Source organism: Rhinichthys klamathensis, unplaced genomic scaffold (genome assembly GCF_029890125.1).
Source record: "Rhinichthys klamathensis goyatoka isolate OS25496 unplaced genomic scaffold, OSU_Roscu_1.1 h1tg000501l_1, whole genome shotgun sequence".
Taxonomy (NCBI): domain Eukaryota; kingdom Metazoa; phylum Chordata; class Actinopteri; order Cypriniformes; family Leuciscidae; genus Rhinichthys; species Rhinichthys klamathensis.
Window position 1 is genome coordinate 1,559,451 of NW_026606982.1, and position 15,810 is coordinate 1,575,260.

The following is a 15,810-nucleotide window of genomic DNA, read 5'->3' on the forward strand; positions in this document are numbered from 1 at the left end:
TCAAGCTGAAATAGATGTCTGTCAGTGATAGTTTACTTCCAAATCAGTGTCTGACACTTTGAGAAGGCGGCAACAAATGTATCATGACACTATAGTGACTAAACATGGTCAACTGATGACCATGGTCCAGCCAACTCATGGGACATCTTGACTTATAGAATGAAGTTTAACAGATGCCGATGAAATGCAGCTAACCACTGAATTTTTTTTTCTCTTGAGAATATTATAATAATTCTAAACCACGGGAAAGTAAGACAGAGAAAAAATGCCTGGCTTGTGAGTGTTTCTGTACACGTGAACCCAACGAACTTGTGAACTTGTTTTGCCTTTTGACTGCTGAATTTGCAAATATCTCTGTTTGCTTCAGGGGGGTACATATTATGCATTCTAGTAAAATTAGCCAATTAGAGTTAGAAACATTTTCAGCTTCAGAAAGCATCTTGCATCTTGTGCAAAATGTGTCTTGTGTTTCTGCTGTGTATGTGTTTTTCAATACAAGTATGTGTTCAAGAATCAGGTCTGCTCTATAAAATGCACATCACATCTGGAGTGGATTTGAAGAACAAAAAAGATGGATAATAGTTGGCCCCGCTTCCCAATCAAAGCTACACACACACACACACACACACACACACACACACACACACACACACACACACACACACACACACACACACACACACAACATTACGACCCCAGATTGTTCTACAGGCAAATATGTGATGCTGAGGGCTTGTGGTTCATAAGAGCAGATAAGGTCATGAGGGCAGATAAGCAGATCGACAATGCAAGAAAAATGTGAGGAGAAGAGTTCGGAGCAGTGAATCTATCAGACTGGGAGGAATGCCAAATGAAAGATAATTTAGCTTCACTCTGGGCTCCATATGTTGAACAGAACCATAAAATGATGCTGTAATTAGTATAGAATGAAAAAAGAAGAAAAACATGAGAGAGACAACATTCTAAAACTAAGTCAAGCCATTTAATAATGTCATAAAAAGCATCTAAATGTGAGAACTGGCAGAATCCAAATATTAACTTTTCATGGTCTGATTATCAGAGCGATGAACAAAATTGACTATAATCATTGTTTTTTTGTAAGAATAAATGATATTACTTTTAATGGATATTAAATGGAAGTTAGACTTAGAACATAAGATTATGGTGAAGACTTGCATTTAGTTGGTCTGTAGTCTCTGGACCCACATTGTGGATTAGAGAAATTCCCCCATGTAAAGCAACAATGGAGCACAGAGAGCTCTGAAAGAAAAATGGGGGGGATAAGGAAAATGAGAAGTGATTGCAAGTAGGGCTGTCACTTTTGTGAAAATATCCTGATCGATTTTTGAGACATAAATGATCATTGAATCGATTGTAAAATCGATGTTCCATGTCTAAAGACATTTCCATTTTCAACGCCAAATATCGGCAAATCCACGGACAACTAACAGGCGTTAGGACGAGAGTAAAGGCTGATTTATACTTCTGCGTCGGACCTACGCCGGAGCCTCTACGCTGTAGACTACGCGTTGGTTTTAATTTATACTTCTGCGTCGTTGTCCGCGTTGATGCACGCAGACGGAGCATGTGAAACCCGAGGGAGCGGTTCTAGAAGACCAATCACAGCGCTTGCGTCCGCGTAGAATTGACGCGTTGTTACATTTTTGGAGAGGTGCACGCCAGGGTACGGCGTAGGGTACGCGTCTCTGCGTATGCTACGGCGTACACTCGACGCAGAAGTATAAATTGGGCTTAAAGAGTGTGCTTGAGACGTGCACAAGTCACTCACAGAGTGCAAGATTCTCGAAAAACAATAAGCAGAGTGGACTGCCATAACATCAATGAAAAACATTACTGCAGGCTTCGACATGGCTGTGTTTACGATTAGAAATTTACAAATTTCGCCTACGTAGGCGATTGTAGGCCGAATCTTTATCTTTATGCATGAGACTGTCTGAATACCGGCAGAATTCACATTTTTGTTGTAAAAAGAGACACATTATGCAGAAGTATAGTAGTTTTGTATGTGTGTTTGTCAGAGCCTGCAGTTGCTGTGTGACGCGCGTTCGCTGCGGGCGTGTCGTGACGAGCTGGACGCGCTACGAGAGAAGGCCGTTAAAATCGATTCCCTATTTTCGTTTTCGATACTTGTGTTGGTTGGTCCGATCGATTGTGCAATCGATTTTCGAACGTAAAGTGACAGCCCTAAGGGCAATCTGTAGATCTAGAATATGCTTTAGTTACATTTACATTTATTTACATTTAGCAGACGCTTTTATCCAAAGCGACTTACAAATGAGAACAATAGAAGCAGTGAAACTAACAATAGGACAACAATATGCAAGTGCTATGACCCTTCCCAGTTTAATCAAACGCAGTACGTGTAGTTTTTTTTTTTATTTTTTTTTTAAGATAATAGATATAGAATAGAAGATAAAGTGTTAGTATTAATGGATCAGGTGTTGCCGAAAAAGTTGCGTCTTCAGACGTTTTTTGAAAATGGCCACGGACTCTGCAGATCATTCCACCAGCAGGGAACAGACCAGGAAAAGCTCAGAGAAAGAGATGTTGTGCCTCTTTGAGATGGCACCACAAGACGGCGTTCACTTGCAGAGCGCAAGTTTCTGGATGGCACGTATTGTCTGAAGTAATGAGTTTAGGTAGTAGGTACCAGTAAAAGGGAGCAGAGCCAGTGGTTGTTCTGTAGGCAAAAGTCAGTGACTTGAATTTGATGCGAGCGGCAACTGGCAACCAGTGCAGTTCTGTGAGGAGAGGAGTGACGTGTGCTCTCTTCGGCTCGTTGAAGACCACTCTAGCTGCAGCATTTTGGATCAGTTGCAGAGGTTTGATAGTGCAAGCTGGAAGACCTGCCAGGAGAGCATTACAATAGTCTGGACTAGTTGTCTTTTGTCGCTACAATCTGCATGATGTAAACTTCCTTTGGACATCCTGTCATTGTCACTGCATGATGAACTTTGGAGCACATTAAGAGCAGTAGGAACATCACAACGTCTTATTGTTAAAGACAAGACAATTATTATCAGCTATTAAAAGGATGCAATATGCACAGTATTAACAGCACACTCTTAAAAATAAAGGTTCTTTTTTGGCATCTATGGTTCCTTGAAGAACTGTCAACATCCATGGAACCTTTTTTCATTACACAAAAGGTTTTCTCTGGAAAAGGGGTCTTTAGATTATTAAAGGGATAGTTCACTTTGAAATTAATTTTGGTATGTTTTAGCTTACCTCAAGGGCATCCAAGATGTAGGTGTCTTTGTTTCCGCAGTAGTTTCAATTTTGATATTTTTAGGTCAAACCGTTCTTGTCTGTCAGTCATATAATGCAGGTCTATGGTAACTTCCTCAAAGAGCATGCACAGAGAAGTCCAAATTAAACATGATTTAAAGGCACACTGTGGAATTTTTGGCCACTAGGGTGCGCTCGACCTGTAATTTTCACGTCTAGTGCCCCTAGAGGCCACAAGCGTCTCAGCATTGTCGCAAAAGTCAACAAACAGTCAACCGGTCAACCTCCCGTGTCTTTATGTGAGTGCAGACGGCATTTGATTTGTATGTTGGAGAAAGTTAATCGATTCACTACTGACCAAAATAATAATATAAATATAAGATTAATAATATAAATCCTATAAAGAAAACAAATTGAATAAAAGTAGCATACGCAGAAAACAATGTCTGATCAGGTAAGTCGCATTGACAAGGGTTGCCCAATCCTGCTCCTGCCGATCGTCTGTCCTGCACAGTTCATCTCCAACCCTAATCAAACACACCTGAAGCAAACAATTAACGTCTTCAGGATCTCTTTGCAATGGGTTGGAGATGAAATCAAGTAGTCGAGAAATCGTGTAACAAAACTGATATAACTCACTACATATTTCCGTTATTTGTAGTCTTCAGTTTGTTTTTCCTTTTACACAAATACAAACATATATGAGCTGAAAGGGAAAAAAAAACATTTACATTTGTATACGGCAGTATGTTGTGACTTATATCAGTTTTGTTACACGAATTCGCAGTAAATATTGCATTATAAATACACTTTTATGCCGATGTTTATTTTAAATTCAATTCAATTCAATTCAAATTTATTTGTATAGCGCTTTTCACAATACATATTGTTTCAAAGCAGCTTTACAGAAAGTGCATTTCAGAAATGTACATAGAAGAATATAGTTAGTTAATCATCATGTATTAATTTAGGGCATAACATATCGCCGGCGTTGAGTCGTCTCTTCACAGGCGTCGAGTCGTCTCATCTCAGGTGTTGGGGCATCTGAAGTCTCCGTGAGAGGCTGGATACAAACTGGAGCTGACGAACGCTATTTACCTCGGGACTAGCGTCCCGAGATAACAGCAGAAAAGCAGATGGGAAATAATTAGCGTAGCTGCTGTTCATGATATTAATGCATTCGATCTGATTCAACAATAGAAGGTAAGCATTATGTGAATGCTTGGCTGAAGAGATGCGTCTTTAATCTAGTTTTGAACTGGGAGAGCGAGTCTGCGCAACGAACAGTATCAGGAAGGCTATTCCAGAGTTTAGGAGCTAAATGTGAGAACGCCCTCCCTCCTTTAGTGGACTTAGATATCCTAGGAACAGGGCCGTCGCTAGTGGGGTGAAAGGTGGTGACAATTATAGGGGCCCCCGCTGCCCAGGGGGCCCCACAAAATCCAGCAGTTATACTATTTAGGCCCCTGTTGTATGAATAATTCTAATATTTATATTAGTTGTATGCCTGAGATTTAAATGAAAACCACAAAAACGTGGAATTTGGGTAAATATTTTTCCAAATATCTGCTTCTCTTACCTCCATAAAAATGGTTTAGTCCGACCTAAAGTATTTATTAATTATTCAGTCAGAGTCAGTGACAAACATCAGATGGACCCAATAAAATTGTAAGTCCCACCCCAGCTCGTGAACAGAACCAATCAGAGTTGAGGCGGCAGCCTGAAGTTAACGATGAACTTGGTGGAAGAGCAGGAGACTGACTGACTGAAAAATGTCGGGGAAAAGAAAACAAAAATCAGGTACCAGAAATGCCAGGAAAAGACGGAGAGGGAGGCAAGGAGAGTGGTTGTATCCCAGTCGATCAAGACGTTCTTAAAGACCGGTTATATATTGTTATTTCGCTGGGAATTAGAAAACTTCCGTCTACAGTCTGCCGTGTACAGTCATTTTTTATTATCGGTGCGCGCCACAAACGACCGAATGATTACGTGGTCTAAATTCCTGTCTTTTTACACTATTGTAAATAGAGTTTTAAAAAAATTACACGAGTCACGACGCATTGCATTATGCATCTGACCTGCCGGCTGATGATATTTAAAACATCGAGAAAACACAAATACAACACACTGCACTTGGATGAATAAATGTATTCGCTTTATTTAATAATGTTACCAGTTCCATATTATCTTTATTAAAAAATAAGGCTATATGGTTTTTATTTCTTTAACTAGACTGCATTCTTGTCAATTTCTAAATGTATACTTTTTGATTTATGAATTATAACAGACTGATGGGGGGGGGGGATATTACTTTTTAAAAATTGGTTTTATTATTATTTAGCAATTTCTTGCTTTTTGTTAGTTTTTATTAGTTGTAATTTTTATATAAACATTTAACTTTTAAAATAAAGGTGTACAACAACATCACCATCTTCTGTTATATGTGGGCCTCCATGTTCATCTATTGTACAGTATATGATATTGGTGGAGGGTGGTGGGGGCCCACATCAATATTTTTTCAGGGGGCCCCGAATCCTCTAGCTACTGCCCTGCCTAGGAATGACCAGAAGCCTCGAATTTAGGGATCTTAAAGAACGCGATGGATTGTAGGGCGATAGAAGGTCCATTAAATACACAGGAGCTAAACCATTTAGGGCTTTATAGGTCAGTAGTAATACTTTGTAATTGATACGGAACTTAATAGGTAACCAGTGCAGAGATGATAAAATCGGTGTTATATGATCATATTTTCTTGACTTGGTAAGAACTCTAGCGGCTGCATTTTGCACTAACTGTAGCTTGTTTATTGAAGATGCAGGACAACCAGCTAATAAAGCATTACAGTAATCTAGTCTCGAGGTCATGAATGCATGAACTAACTTTTCTGCATCAGAAACAGATAGCATGTTACGTAATTTAGCAATGTTTCTAAGGTGGAAAAAGGCAGTTCTTGTAACATATGAAATATGATTTTCGAAAGACAAGTTTCGGTCTAGTATAACACCCAGGTCTTTTACTGTAGTGGATAAGGTAACAGGACATCCTTCTAAATGAAAGTTGTATTGTAAGAGATTTTGTGGGTAATTTTTTGGACCAATAAGTAATACCTCCGTTTTATCTGGATTTAATAGCAGGAAATTACACGTCATCCAGTATTTTATATCTTTAAGACATTCTGTCAATTTAGATAGGTTAGTGTTTTCATCTGGTCGTGATGAAATATATAATTGAGTGTCATCAGCATAGCAGTGGAAATTAATTCCATGTTTTCTTATAATATTACCAAGTGGCAGCATATATATTGAATAGCAGAGGGCCTAACACCGATCCTTGCGGCACTCCATAGTCTACTGACGTTATCTTCGATTTTTCCCCATTTAAACAGACAAAATGGTAACGGTCCGATAAGTACGATCTGAACCAGTTTAATGCCTGTCCCTGAACACCAGTGTAGTTTTGTAGTCGATCCAAGAGTATTTTGTGATCTATAGTGTCGAACGCAGCGCTAAGATCGAGTAAAACTAGTATTGAGATACAGCCTTGGTCAGAAGCTAAAAGTAAATCATTTGTAATTTTAACTAGCGCAGTTCTCTTACGAGAGGTTCTCTCGTATTGCGTAAGCTAGCTTACGCTACGGGAAAGATTCATCTTTTCTGAGAAATTGAAGCCAAAAATTATCCTATAATTTTGTATCTATTCACAACGCAGTTCAGCTGCAGCAGAGCATGAGCAGGCTAGCTAGCAGCTCATTGGCTCGCTCACAGGGAACTGCTTAAGCCTATGAGGAGACACGAATGAACTCTCGGCCAATGAGAGTCTGACCTGCTCTCATTGCGTCAGAGCCCGCCGAAACGGGCGTGGCCAGAGAGTATAAATTCGCCTCTCAGGCTGTAAATTCTGATTTTTCATATCTTCAGCGAGGCTACACGCATCTGCTGATCCTGAGAGAAGCCGCCGTCGTGGAAAAGGCACCTTCTAGCGAGCATCTGGGAGTCTGAGGAAGCCGGCCGTCTTCGCCACCTTCAGCCGTCCTGCAAGCTAGCGCCATCCGACGGGTTCATATCCTTTACCAAAAGCTTCTTGTATTGTGTGTGTGTATCTAAAAGAGCAGCGAGCGTCTTTTTAAGATTCCTCGCACACCTGCGGCTCATGCCGCGTCCCTCTCAGCGCCAGAGCCCGCCTTCTTCTGCGCTCTCTGCCTGGGACTGGGACACGCAGAGTTTTCTCCCGCCGACGGCGGATGTTTCCTCTGCGAATGGGCTTCTGTTGTTGACCCTGCAGGCTCGACTCGAAGCGTTACGCCGCCTCCCCCTCTCACCGCCTACGAGCGCTGAATGGGGGACGAGCCGCTTACAGCTGTGCCAACCGCGGCTAGCTTTCTTTACTTTACAAGAGAGCTAGCCCGGCCCCATGCATACGCGTCACCGGCAAGTGGGTTTATAGTGCGTTAAGTTCCGTCGAGGCCGAACTAGTCGCTGCTATCACACCCTCTTATCTGCTCGCGCTATTAAGCCTGTGTCTTCCCCCTAGCTGGTGGAACACAAAGCTTTTTCGCGCCAGAGACCCGTGTTCGATTCCGGCTCTCGCAGATAATTTTTTATGCAGCTCTGAGCTCTCGGCTAGCTTTCTTACGTTACAGAAAGCGGCCGCGCTCTCCCGCCTGCGTATAACGCCGCTACATAAAGCGTTTATAGTGTATCAGTTCCGCTGAGGCCGAACCTGTTTCTGCTATCACGCCCTCTTATCTGCTCGCGCTGTTATGTTTGTGTCTTTACCCCTGGCTCAGTGGTGGAACACAAAGCTTTTCGCACCAGAGATCCGTGTTCGATTCCGGCTCTCGCAGATAATCTTTATGAAGAGCATAAAAACCTATTGTGTAGAAAATGTGCCCACAACACTGTGTTCACTCATACACAAAGCACTGCATGTGCACAAACACCGTTTTCACGGCGACCCAGAGATATCTCAAAAAGAGCATAAAAGCCTCACGTGTAGAAAATGTGCCCACAACACTGTGTTCACTCATACACAAAAGCTTTTCAGTTCCCGTGTGTCTCACAGAGCCCACTCTCATGAAGCGGTTCCAACCCGCTCGAGTTTCAGAGTGCATAAGCGCGCCCACGAGCCCGTGTGCGCGTCCCACCTCTGCTCACTCTGTTACACAGCCCTTAAACTCCTCTCTGAGTGTAAGTCCCGCTGTCATAAACACTATGAGCGCGCCCGCGCGGCCTGCTGTGTGCAGCAACGGGGACCATGTAGCCATTCACCCCTTAGCGTTACGCTTCAAGCGTGGGAAGCTATTCCGGGAATTTCCCAGTGGGTGCTAAACACAATAAGGCTAGGCTATCGCTTACAGTTCCACCGCCGCCCTCCAGGTTTCCGAGCGCGGCTAGAAACTATTGTGAACCCAGAAGCAGTGACTCTGCTCCGTTCAGAGATAGCAAAACTATTGTGCAAAAGGGCTATAGAGAGAGTTCCTCTATCTATGAGCGAGTCGGGGTTTTACGGCCGTTATTTTCTGGTTCCAAAGAAAGACGGCGGCCTCAGACCAATCTTAGACCTCAGATTTCTGAACAGAGTTCTCATTAAGAGACCGTTCAAAATGCTCACTATCAGAAAACTCCTCGCGCATGTGCGCCAGGGGGACTGGTTAATTTCACTAGATCTGAAAGATGCCTACTTTCAGATTCAAATAAATCCCCTTCACAGGCCATTCGTACGTTTCGCCTTCGAAGGCCAGGTTTATCAATACACCGTCCTCCCGTTCGGCCTATCCCTAGCACCCCGCACGTTTACGAGGTGCATGGATGCGGCGCTCGCCCCCCTGCGGAGTCAGGGGCTGCGAATATTGAACTATTTGGACGACTGGCTGATTTTGGCACAATCACAGAGGGAGCTACTGTCTCATCGTACAGTTCCCCTCGACCATCTGAAAAGTTTGGGCCTCTCTGTCAACTGGACAAAGAGCGCACTTCAACCCAGTCAGACTTCTTCTTGGGTTCTTCTTGGGTATCTCCTTCTTGGGTATAGAGCTAGACTCGGTCTCAATGACGGCTCGTCTGTCTACACAGCGCGCGCGCCGTGTGCAGCGTCTCGCCGCATCTTTTCAGATGAAAAGACTCACACCTCTGAAAACTTTTCAGAAGGCGCTGGGTTACATGGCCTCAGCCTCCGCAGTGCTCCAGCTGGGGTTACTGCGCATGCGCCCGCTTCAGTTCTGGTTGAAGAGCCGTGTGTCTCACCGCGCGTGGACCACGGGCCGCCAGCTGATAAAGGTAACGCAGACCTGTATCACAGCTCTGCAGCCATGGACCATGACAGAATGGTTTCAGCGGGGCGTTTCCTTGGGGACCTTTTCTCGCCGAAAAGTCATTTTCGACAGACGCATCTAGGGATGCAGCGATTACCGGATTTCACAATTAACCGCGCTTTAAAACGTCACGGTTAATTAATCGTAAAGACTATGCTACACCGAGTGTTCTGCAAAGTACGGAACTTTTGCACCTAACAAAACGAAAACAAAGTTACACCAGCGGTGCACCAGCTTAAAGTGCCGTGCTCGTCAACCACTATGGCAGAGGGACTAAGCAGCGACGCTCTATTTCCACCGAAAAAACACCTTAAGTGCGTGTTCACATATCGCGTCTTTTGCGCGCTCAAGTTCGTTATTTCAAATGTAGGCGCGCGGTATGCGCGCTCATAATGGAAGCGACGCGCTCGTTTTTTCCAAGCGCGACCGCGCCGCATCTAGATAAAAACATCTCTACTTTTCAGAATGCCGCAAGCGCACCTTAGGTCAAGTGACAAGAACTAACAGAGCAACGACAGACGCCTCCGGAGCGCAACCGCCCTAGCGCTTTGGAAAAAGGAGATCGCGGCGTGCAACTTTCAGCTTTCAGTGCAACGTAAAAAAACAAAAACAAAAAACAGCGGAATGTTTTGGTTACGCAAGTCTGTGGAAAACCGAATGTGACGTGCTCTCAAGAGTTTCAGTGGTGAACATTTAACTGAATATCCTATTGCTTTCTCTCCTGTCTGTGTTGAGTAAATGTTAGGCTTTGTAGTTTTAATATGCCCGGTGTAAAACACTAACATAAGATCAGGGCCGTGTAGACTTCTAGGACTACCAATTAACTGCATTTCAGTTATTAATAATAACACTGCATGAGAGATGTTCTCAGTTTCTTTCTGTAATTTTTACTTAAACTTCAAACAAACAAACCAAAATAATGAGATTATAATAGATGATTTTCTAAAGGCACATGTAAAATTTGGATTAATAATTAAAAAAAGAGTATTAAAATAAGTACAATAATATTGGTGGATAACATTTGGACTATATTTGTTTTCTTTTAAAAGAAATACATAGGCCTAATATTTAGCTTGCATTTAATTCAATAGAGCCAGCCAAATACTTTGTTTATTCTTATTTTCATTGGGATTTATTATCCCTTTATTTATGTTTTTAGGTCAAATACCAACAAGATATTGTTTTCATGTTGTCAAGTTTTCTATCTCAGGTTGAAAAAAACTTTTTTTTTTGTGATCTATTTCAATCAAAGAGTCCTGCACCCTTTGACTTAATTTGTTATTTTTAAAAGAAAAATGCTGGATGTTTACAAAGCACTTCTCTTTAATTCCAAAGGAAGAGATTGATTATTGTTTGCCATTTTATAATTTTGTACTGTGTTGTGGCAGCAATAAATAACACATTAAAATCTAGTGTTGAGTGTTCATGTGATATTATACATTAGTAGTGTTGTGAAATTAATTGATGCATAATAATCGTGATAATCGTTAAACCGTGATTATTTCTCAGACAATAATCGTACTTAGAAAATCTGTAATCGTTGCATCCCTAGACGCATCCAACACGGGTTGGGGTGCGGTCTGCGAGGGCTCACCGGCCTTCGGCCCCTGGTCAGCTCGGGAGAGTCTCCTCCACATAAACTGTTTGGAGATGCTGGCGGTCGAAAACGCGCTCACGCGCTTTCTGCCGCGCATTCACGGTCACCATGTGCTGATCCGTTCGGACAATATGGCTGTGGTCTCCTATCTAAAACCGTCAGGGCGGCGTCAGATCCAGAATTCTCTTCCGGCTGACAGAACGCATCCTAGTTTGGTCCCAGTGTCACCTGCTCTCGCTCAGAGCGACGCACGTGCCGGGCCATCTGAACGACGGTCCAGACAGTCTGTCCAGGAACCCCATTCCCCCTGGCGAATGGTCCCTGCACACTCTTACAGTCCAAAAGCTGTGGCGAATATTCGGCAGAGCAGAGGTGGACCTCTTCGCCTCAGAAGAAAACACCCACTGCCCAATATTTTTCTCAAAACGCGAGGACGCGCTAGCCCAGACCTGGCCCAGCCGCCCGCTTTATGCATTCCCTCCGGTGTCTCTGCTACCACAGGTGCTTCAGAGAATCAGGGAAACACGCCACTCGGTGCTCCTCATAGCCCCGCGTTGGGAAGGTCAGACTTGGTTTCAGGAGCTCACTCAGCTGTCACAGACAGCCCCGTGGCCCATTCCAGTCAGAACAGATCTCCTCTCCCAAGCTCGCGGCACGATCTGGCATCCCCACCCAGAGCGCTGGGCGCTTCATGCGTGGGTGATCAACGACTACCCGTTGCTTTGCCAGAAGGAGTGTTAAACACGATCATGCAGGCTAGAGCGGCTTCTACTAGAAGGCTCTATGCGTCTAAATGGTCTGTGTTCTCTAAGTGGTGCACCGACAGAAACTTGGACCCACGGTCATGCGAGGTTCCTTCCTTGCTAGTTTTTCTCCAAGAGATGCTGGATAAGAGCAGGTCCCCTTCCACTCTCAAGGTGTATGTGGCAGCCGTCGCGGCATTCGCTGAACCCCGGTGTGGCCAGTCACTGGGCAAAGATGGCTTAGTCATCCGCTTCCTCAGGGGAGCTAGAAGGATGAACCCCTCACGCCCCCCGTCGGTGCCGATTTGGGACCTTTCCATAGTTCTCGAAGCTATGAAAGCCCCCCCATTCGAAACGTTAAACACCGTGGAGCTCAAATACCTTTCGCTCAAGACTATCTTCCTGCTTGCGCTCGCGTCAGTGAAGCGTGTGGGGGACCTTCACGCGCTGTCCAGCAGCGCTTCCTGTCTGGAGTTCGGGCCCAATGACTCCTTAGTCGTTCTCAAACCTAGACATGGTTATGTCCCAAAAGCGATTGGTACCCCTTTCAGGGCACAAGTTATTTCTCTATCGGCTCTGCCTGCATCCGATAGCGAATCTGACTCTAATCTCCTGTGTCCGGTCAGGGCCCTGAGATTATACTTTACTCGCACTGCTCCGGTCAGACGAGCTGAGCAGCTTTTTGTTTCGTTCGGTGGGCGCACCAAGGGGTTGGCCGCCTCGAAACAGACTCTGTCCAGATGGATAGTTGATGCCATTGCAGCCGCATACGCGTCAAAAGACCTGCCATGCCCTCTGGGCATCAGGGCCCATTCCACTAGAGGCATGGCCTCATCGTGGGCTTGGTCCAGCGGAATTTCCATTCATGATATTTGTGTGGCAGCGGGATGGGCTTCCCCCTCCACCTTTATCAGATTTTACTATCTGGAAGTTCCCGCCTTGCAGGCTAAACTACTAGCAGTCTAGTATGTCACAGCTCTTCTGGTTGAGCTGCACTATAGGGAGTTATTCACGCAGACCGGTCTCGTTCTGTCCCTCCTTATTATGTGCTTATGTACTTCACAAATCCCCGGCCCGCTCCGCTGGCCTTTGTCACATGTACATATTTTATTCCCACTCATAAGGGTTCCCCGGGGTCCCCCCTGGGACTCATAGTGGATGCTTAGCACGCACGGCGTTGACCAGGTGTTCCCGTAGCGTAAGCTAGCTTACGCAATACGAGAGAACCTCTCGTAAGAGAACGAATCGGTTACCTAACGTAACCTCGGTTCTCTCTAGATGAGGGAACGAGTATTGCGTTCCTGGCCGTGCTTGTGCTACTAGCGTTCTCGCTTCATTCTATGAAAACCAGAATTTACAGCCTGAGAGGTGAACTTATACTCTCTGGCCACGCCCGTTTCGGCGGGCTCTGACGCAATGAGAGCAGGTCAGACTCTCATTGGCCGAGAGTTCATTCGTGTCTCCTCATAGGCTTAAGCAGTTCCCTGTGAGCGAGCCAATGAGCTGCTAGCTAGCCTGCTCATGCTCTGCTGCAGCTGAACTGCGTTGTGAATAGATACAAAATTATAGGATAATTTTTGGCTTCAATTTCTCAGAAAAGATGAATCTTTCCCGTAGCGTAAGCTAACTTACGCAATACTCGTTCCCTCATCTAGAGAGAACCGAGGTTACGTTAGGTAACCGATTCGTTTCTGTGCTATGATGCGGTCTGAATCCTGACTGAAATTTTTCATATATCTCATTTTCTTGCAAGAAAGAGCACAATTGAGCGGACACAATTTTTTCTAGTATTTTAGACATAAATGAAAGATTTGAAATGGGTCTGTAATTTGCTAAGTTATTTTGATCTAATTGCGGTTTCTTAATAAGAGGTTTTATAACTGCCAGCTTGAATATTTTTGGAACATGACCTAAGAATAAAGACGAGTTAATAATATTGAGAAGAGGCTCTTCCACTACAGGTAACACTTCTTTCAGTAGTTTAGTGGGTATTGGATCTAATAAACATGTTGTTGGTTTAGATGCAATGATAAGTTTATTTAGCTCTTCCTGTCCTACAGTTGTAAAGCGGTGTAGTTGTTCTTTGGGGGCCATAATTGAGGCTGAATCACAAGACACCATAGAGGATTGTACATTTACAATTGTATTTCGGATACTTTCTATTTTCTCATTGAAGTAATTCATAAAATCATTACAACTATACTGTAACGGAATATTTTGCTCTGGCGATGTCTGTTTATTTGTTAGTCTAGCCACGGTGTTAAATAAAAACCTTGGATTATTTTTGTTATTTTCTATTAGTTTGCGGGGATGCTCAGCCCTGCTGCTTTTAGAGCCTTTTTATAACGTGACATACTGTCTTTCCACGCGATTCTAAAGACCTCTAAATTAGTTTGTTTCCATTTACGCTCTAAGTTACGAGTTTCTCTCTTGATAGCATGCGTAGCACTGTTGTACCATGGTGCTTTAGTTTTCTCTCTAACCTTTTTTAATCTAATTGGTGCAACAATATCTAATGTACTAGATAAAATGGTGCTCAAACTGCTGGTCATTTCCTCTAGTTCATCTGTTTGTTTGGGTTCACTGAGCAGCTGAGATAGATCAGATAAGCTATTTGAGAATCTATCTATAGTGATTGGAAGGATTGTTCTGCCTGGTCGATAACGCGGCGCAACATGACAAATTTCAGCAGTACGTATTATGCACGTTACCATGCAATAATCAGTGAGATCGTCACTTTGCGGTATAATATCTATATCGGTTGGATTGGTTCCGTATGATATAATTAAATCTAGTGTATGATTTAGACGATGAGTGGGACCACTGACGTTTTGCTTGACCCCAAAGGAGTTTAATAAATCTGTAAACGCAGTCCCTAACGCATCATTTGTGTTATCTACGTGTATGTTAAAATCTCCAACAATTATTGCTTTATCGGCATTGACCAATAGATCTGAGAGAAAGTCTGCAAACTCTTTTAGGAAATCAGTGTAGGGCCCTGGAGGTCTATATACAGTAGCCAAGGCTAGAGATAATAGGGATTTCTTTCTTACATCTAAGAGCTGTTTTCTGTTTAACATTAAGAATATTAAACTGTGTTTTCTGAGTAACATTAAGAATATCTCTATAGATTGTTGCAACTCCGCCGCCACGACCGATCAGACGGGGCTCATGCTTATAACAGTATCCTGGCGGAGTAGACTCATTTAGACCGAAATACTCATTTGGTTTAAGCCAGGTTTCAGTAAGGCAAAGTACATCGAAGCTATTATCTGTGACCATTTCATTTACAATAACCGCCTTAGGGGTGAGCGATCTAATGTTTAGAAGACCTAGTTTTAGAAATTGTTTTTGTTCACTGATATTTAGATTTTCTGGTTTAATTACAATAAGATTTTTCCTAGATCCTACACTAGATTTATTGTTTGGCCTCACTAGACGAGGAATAGACACAGTTTCTATATAATGTTCTACACTACTTATATCAATTAAGTTGGGACAGCAAAGACTGTGAATTGGACTTTGACTTACTAGTCAGATGGTGTGCAACGTCTTGGAGATGTTGTCCGACAGCACAGCCGCTCCGATTCTGCTGGGGTGCAGGCCATCAGCACGGTAGAGCCTAGGTCGCTCCCAAAACAGATTCCAATTATTTACAAAGAGCAGTTTCTGTTCATTACACCATGACATTAACCATTCATTTAGAGCAAATAGTCTACTGAACCTTTCCTGTCCTTGTCGGTACGTGGGAAGCGGTCCAGACACGATGATCGTTGCCTCAGGCGCTGTGCTGCGTACCGTCTCGATCAGGCTCCTGTAGTCCTTCTTCAGAACCTCTGTCTGCCGCAGCCTGATGTCGTTCGTTCCCGCATGGAGGACAACGGCTCCGACGCGCTCGTCACCGTTCAGGA